The sequence below is a fragment of the Lathyrus oleraceus genome, chromosome 3, assembly GCF_024323335.1.
Source record: "Lathyrus oleraceus cultivar Zhongwan6 chromosome 3, CAAS_Psat_ZW6_1.0, whole genome shotgun sequence".
NCBI lineage: Eukaryota > Viridiplantae > Streptophyta > Magnoliopsida > Fabales > Fabaceae > Lathyrus > Lathyrus oleraceus.
Genome location: NC_066581.1, coordinates 27,430,025 through 27,437,436, shown reverse-complemented (window position 1 = coordinate 27,437,436; position 7,412 = coordinate 27,430,025). Strand labels below are relative to the sequence as shown.

Sequence of the window (7,412 nt, the reverse complement as noted above, 5' to 3'; positions counted from 1 at the left end):
ATCAAACTTTGTAATCAAGATCTCATGGGGAATGTCCATTTCCGCATAACCATCATTTGGTTTTGAAACTCTACCTTCACCAATTTTGAACAGCCAATTGGAAAATTCAGCAATTTCCATTTTTCCTTGTTCAACAGGACCACAAGTAAGACGCATATTCTTGGTTAAAGTTAATACTTGTACATAATTACATATATATGATGCATTAATGGTAGTGCGTGAAATATCAGATCGACTCCCCCTAGGCACAACAGAAAAAATCTGTCTAAAATCACCACCAAATAGGACAACCTTTCCACCAAAAACTTCATCCAAATTATTATAGATACTCATAACATCTCTTAAAGTTGTGTTAAGTGCTTCAAAATAATATTTATGCATCATTGGTGCCTCATCCCAAATAATCAACTTTGTTTTTCGAAGGAGTTCTGCAACGTCATCGTCATAATTAAACCTGCAAGTTGAATTATCCAAAGTTGGTACCGATATTTTGAACTTAGAATGTATGGTTCTACCCCCAGATAATAATAGATATGTTATTCCACTTTCTGAAACAGTTAAACAAATATCTTGTTTATACCTTAAAGAACTTGAAAGTGTTCTCCACATGTATTTTTTACCGGTACCCCTATAACCATGTAGGAAGAAAACACCTCATTTTTTACTATTAATAGTGGACATGATTTTCTCATAGATTTTGGCCTACTCATCTTAAATATATAACACCAAAAACTACACCTTCATACTTGGAACATATATGTATATTAGAAGTTTCAATGAAAATAAATAATTGAACCATAAATGGCATGTTAGAGGTCTGAACATATTACGAAATCCAGTATTCATGGATTGCACGTCGTAACTTCTTTCTTCAAAAATGAGTCGATATTTCCTAATTGTTTAAGAACATATCCACTTGGATATGAACTTGGTTTGAAATCTTTAAGACATCTGCAATTTTCTTGAAGTAGTGTTTCAATTGCAACCAATGTTAAATTCTGTAATTTTGATTGACTCAAAATCAAGTGTGCAAGAAATGAGGAAGCAACGTGTTGAGGAAATAATGAATTAAGTATTTCATAATTATTAAATGAAAGTGATATAACACTATCACAAAAGAAAGAGTCAGCATCTTTGTGCGAAACTTGTTAAAAGAGTCGTAAATAGAATGGATAAAATAACAACAAAATTGTTATGATTGAAATTCTAGACCTGAATTGTTTGTCAGTTGTCTTTGTGCTTGCAACAACCCATCTAACAACAATACCCAGGACTCATTCCAAACATAAACATGTCGGTTCAAATTTCCTGATAGAAGGATAACCACAAAAAGCTTTCTAAGGAAATGTCTTGAACCCCATTGACTCGCTTCTTTAATATCCCTAGTGTATTTCCTATCATCTTCAAGGAAACCCATTGCAAAACAGGCTTGCCTAAAAGAATCATATTGAGTTTCTCCAATCTTCCTAATTTCCTCATAATTTATAGGTCCATTAACAACAGTCAACATCAAGTGGAGGTAAAAAAGTTCTCCAGTCGAAGGTGGCACCCATATCAAATGGCCAATGGTAAAGCCTCTTTTTCGCGGCTTCCATGTTCCTTTTCTCTTTTTGTAAACAAACTTGGTGACAAATTGATTGTATCTTAATTTTTTGGCCTCTTCATATTTCCCATTTGCAACTAACCAAGAAGTGAACATGGATTCAGTAACACTTGGTTTTTCTAAAACACTTTCCATTCGGTCGAAATCTGAGTAGTACACAACTTTCTCACCATTAAGATGGAAAAACATACGTTTGACAACTGGCTTCCTTCCATGAATGTTGTAAGAAAAAATTCTCCAACATGCTTCCCTTGGAAAAACATATCTACAATCTAGATATTGTTTGATCTCATCAACATGGTCAGTATCATGTGATGATGCTCCTTTAGAACTAACCATGCTTACAATTATTCTATCACACACTTTGTGAATGTACTTGAAAAGATACTTGATTAAAGTACTTTGGTTGCACCATTCCATATTTATATGAGCTTTTTTTTAATATCATTCTTGTATTATATGGCACGACATGTTGATTGTCCAATGGGATACCATTTTTGTGAATGATGTGTGTTTTTTATCTTCTCTTGTACATTGGATAACCATCAACATCAACAATTGTATCTTCAATGAATTTCTCGGGGGAGTATTTTGAGCATTTTCTATTTTTCATATAACGAGATGATAACCGTGATAGACCGCATGGACCATGGACCATATGTGCCTTGACTAAGTTGTACAAAGTTGGATGAAGTTAAGGGTCTGGAATCTCGGCACAAATAATGTTGTCCATGTCAGGAGGCGTTGGATATTTACTTTGAGGATGCAAAAATATCAAAATGTGAGCATGTGGTAAACCTCTTTTTTTGAAATTCAATCATATACAAAACTGAAACATAAATGAATATTGATAGAAATATTTAAAATATAATCAGATTGTATTTGAAAGTTGTATTTGAAGGTGTCGCAACCTGAAAAATACAGTGCGAAAAAAAACAACCGGCGAAAGAAAAAGACAGAAGAGTCGCCACCGTGCGTTATTCATCCCAAAGGAGGGAAAGGAAACGCTCGAAGTAAACCTGAAAAAAGGAAAGGACAAGACGGGGTCTCGCAACCAAATCTTGGGTTCGGGAGTCGGTTATGCGAAGGGAAGGTATTAGCACCCCTACGCATCCATAGTACTCTACGGGATCCACTTTTGTAGTTTTTGTCTAAAGGGTGTGGGTTTATCTTGTGCTGTTTACCAAAAAAAAAAGGGTTAAATGAAAATGACTCGCGCGGATGTCGCATCCACTGCATACGTATCTCATCTGAATATGAGAATCAGAGTCTTCGTAGCTCGGCTGACCTATGGGTTGGGGGATGTGTGCTCGCTAAGACATCGCGTCTTATGCCTACGTATCTCATCTGGAATGAGAATCAGAGCAAGCCGTAGTTCGGCTAACTACGGGGTTATGGATTGGGTTTTGGACGAACGACGTTACTACGCAATCTACCGGATGCTCGACCTTTAGAGACTTACTCGCCTGTAGTAGAAGGAGTAAACGTGTTGCTTTGGGTTTTAGGGTTTGGGATGCTCGAGGGCAAACGGACAGTCCTTGACGAAGGAACCGCGCTACATGTGGGGATACGAATACAAAACACAAAACATGTATCTCAAAGTAAAATGCCACCAAGGGGCTCAAACGTTGCCTCCTATCGAGGTCTTCCAGCTAGGAAAGCAGTAAAGTATGAGAAAGGGAAAAAATTACCACACGGATAAAGATCCGAAGCTATAGCAGTTAAAGGGGCAAGAAACCCTGAAATGTCTCCAACTGGACCGTCAAAGGAAATCAGTCAACACGAATAATCAGAATAAAACTCCAGGGGGTATCCCACAAATAAAGTGGGAAACCACGCGAGTGTCTCAGCGAAAGCCATGTGAGCCCTCACAAAACTCGACAAAGAGTTAGAGCGGCAAGATGAAATCAAGAGAAAACAATGCCATGGAAACACAAGACAGGTTAGAATAAACAAAATAGGGTAACCCAGAGTTGCCCCTAAATCAAAATGTAACCACATGAATAATTCCATCAAAATTCACAAAAGGCTCACAAAAAAGGTATCAAATTCACCCATAATACCTCATACATTTAGAGCATTCAAATAAAAGACATAAAGATGATGGATATAGGGCAAACCTGATTGGAGAGCTTGATTGAAATTGAGTTGCACCCGTGAGGTTTACAAGTTGAGTTCCCTTCAGGGTTTGGAGGCTGCTCTGAACTCTGTTAGTTCTTCTCTCACTATCTTTTTCCTCGGGGTTTTGTTCCAAGGAAACCTCAGAGTATTTTGCTTCTCTCCCTTTTTCTCAAGTGAATCTCCCAGTGTAACTCCAAGTGTAACTCCTCTACTGAAACTTCAGTATTTATAGACTGATTTTCGTGGGTAGTGGGCTCAAATGAGGGAGACCCAAGTCCAAAATAATTTGTTATATTTTATTTATTTATTTTTTTATTTATTTAATTAATTAATTAATTTTTTCTTTTTCTTTTCCTTTTTTTTTTGTTTTTTTTTTTGTTTTTTTTTTTTTCAGGAAAAATGAAGGGTAAATTTTGGGGTATTACAGCTGCCCCTATTCAATCAACTGGAAACCTGGAAAGAAGATAGCAGCGGCTTTCGTGCTTTCGAGGTATCAAGGGATTGAATACAATAAAAGCCCAAAAATTTGCACTGAAGTGAAGTGAAGTAACAATGTCTGTCAGAATCGGCAAAGAGGTGGTCTTGAAAGAAGAATTCGTCTGGTACGGTGAGAGTCAGTCTGAATATCGAAAAAGAATGTTAAACTGGATACCAAAATAAATGGTAACACAGAAATAACCATGGCCTGAATGCCGCTCATCAGTCTGAATACTGGAAAGGATTTCGATCTGAACATCGGAAAATTGGCCTGAATGCCACAAGTCGCATCGACCTGAATGTCGGAAACTTCTTCGATCTGATCATCGGAAAGACTTGGCCTGAATGCCACTTCGATCTGAATATCGGAAAATTGGCCTGAATGCCACAAGCTGCATCGAACTGAACGTCGGAAACTTCTTCGATCTGAACATCGGAACACTGGCCTGAATGCCACTTCGGTCTGGATACTGGAAAACTGGCCTGAATGCCACTTCGGTCTGGATACCGGAAAACTGGCCTGAATGCCACTTCGGTCTGGATACCGGAAAACTGGCTTGAATGCCACTTCGGTCTGGATACCGGAAAACTGGCCTGAATGCCACAAGTTGCATTGACCTGAACGTCGGAAACTTCTTCGATCTCAATATCGGAAAATTGGCCTGAATGCCACTTCGGTCTGGATACCGGAAAACTGGCCTGAATGCCATAAGTTGCATCGATCTGAACGTCGGAAACTTCTTCGATCTGAACATCGGAAAACTTCATGCCTGTCAGCATTGGCAGAAATAGGGAATGATAATAGAGGCGGTGCATGGGCCAATGACACTTGCTGGGGATAACAAAGGTAAGTCATGAACCATCTTCAGTCTAAGTACTGGAAACAACTTCTAGCTTATCACTTGGGATACCGAGAATGTTTTATGCTTACATGCGTATGTTTGAATTTTTCAATGGCGTAATGCTCCATGAAAATGGAAATGCTACGCGATTTGGAAGGATGCAATGCAATATGATTCTACATGCAGGGATGCAAAATGCTGGGTAGAATGCCAAGCCGAGGCAAGGGGATCTGCTGGGGAAATGATTACCATCCTCTGGGCTCTGGCCAGGCTGCTGGAGATACACACCACAATGAACTCTGTGGGGAGATGACTGGCCATGCGGTGTTCTGGCCATACCGAGACTCTGATCGGGGAAAGAATGGCATTGGAAGCCTGCTGCTGAGGAAAGCTACAATGATTCTGGAAACCACGGTTTGCGAGAGATGACTCAGCAGGGGGAGCAAACACTGATACAGTACTGAGGTTCTGCTTCAAGGAAAGAAACCATGGATCTGGCATTGGGATTATCGATCTGGCATCGAACTCTAAGGAGCAGCCACTTCTGCTGGGAAGATACAGTCTGGCACTGTCAACTCCGCTGGGGATATATAGTCTGGCACTGTCAACTCTACTGGGGAGTGTATGTCCTGAAACAAACGCTTGGGGAAGTACAGTGGTGAGAACCTGCTGGGGATTGAAGAATCCAACACTCTGATCAGCTCTGCAGGGATAAGACACCAAATTCGTCTGTTGGCGACTTCACTGGGGAAGATATTCACGATCGTCCGCAGGGGATTTTAATGGAATGCCCTGAGGGTATCTGTTCTGAATAGACGATCCAAAACACTTAAAATTTACAACAATTTTAAATGTTTATTAAGCATGTACCTGTAAAGCCCTTATGTGTCATGATGCAATGTTTATCAAAAATTCGGACGTCATTTTTGCAAACAAAATAGTAAAATGAAAATGAAAACAGAGATATACTGAATAACATGATTTTATTGATTGAATGGCCTCTGAATAGGCATTTACACTAAGAAGCAATCCCTGGAAAGAGGTAATCGCACAATAGATAAAAACAGAAATTAATGTAATGGCAATGTGAAATGGATTTCTATTGGGTTCCAATTCTGCTATGACTTGCTCGTCTTCAAGATCCTCCAGATGATCAACTTTCTGAAAGAGTGATTGGACTGTTTCCTATCCTTCAAAAATTTCCAGTCATTGGCACGAGATGAGATTCAGAACTACTCAGAACGCAGTCATTCGCTTAATCCCTAACTTTTGCCTGGATCGCCCTTTTCGGGTTTTCAATCCACCGGGATATCCATTTTTGCCTAAGTTGCCTTTTCAGGTTTTCAACTTACCGGGTGTACAATCTTTTTTATTTTTGTCCCTAATTTTTGCCCGAACCTTTTCATTTTCTTGGTTCGCCGGGATGCCCATTTTTTGCCTGGACTATTCTTTTTACTGTCCAGCGGGTCTATTTTATGCGAAGTATTTTTTAACTGCGTCTGAGTTCACAGGGGAAGTGAAGTTTTCACCATCCATAGTTGCAAGCATTAAAGCCCTACCATCAAAAACCTTGGTGACAATATACGGTCCATCATAGTTAGGAGTCCACTTGCCCCTGTGATCTGTCTGAGGAGGAAGGATCCTTTTCAACACTAAATCTCCGACTTGGAAACAACGAGGACGCACTTTCTGATCAAAGGCTCTCTTCATCCGACTCTGATACAACTGCCCATGACAAATGGCTGCCATTCGCTTCTCTTCGATAAGACTCAACTCATTGAACCTTGTCCGAATCCATTCAGCTTCGTCTAGCTTGACATCCAACAAGACTCTTAGGGAAGGAATCTCCATTTCAACAGGTAGGACTGCTTCCATACCATACACAAGGGAGTAAGGGGTTGCCCCAGTCGATGTACGTACTGAAGTGCGGTACCCATGCAAGGCAAAATGTAGCATCTCATGCTAATCTCTGTACGTGACGACCATCTTCTGCACAATCTTCTTTATGTTCTTATTTGCCGCCTCAACAGCGCCGTTCATCTTAGGGCGGTAAGGGGAAGAATTGTGATGCTGAATGTTGAAGTTCTGGAACAACTCCTTCATCATTTTGTTGTTGAGATTAGAACCATTATCAATAATGATTCTTTCGGGAATCCCATAGCGACAAATGATTTCTTTCTTGATGAAACGGGCAACCACATGTCTGGTGACATTCGCGAACGACGCTGCCTCGACCCACTTGGTGAAATAGTCGATGGCAACAAGGATGAAGCGATGCCCATTGGAAGCAGTCGGCTCAATCTTTCCAATCATGTCAATGCCCCACATGGCAAACGGCCACGGCGAAGACATCACATTCAGAGGATTCG

The 7,412-nt window shown here is 40.0% G+C and overlaps 1 pseudogene; it reads right to left on the bottom strand.

Moving 5' to 3' along the window:
* Positions 1-842: 842 nt before the first annotated feature.
* LOC127129474 (uncharacterized) lies at positions 843-2,216 on the bottom strand (annotated as a pseudogene).
* Positions 2,217-7,412: the final 5,196 nt, after the last annotated feature.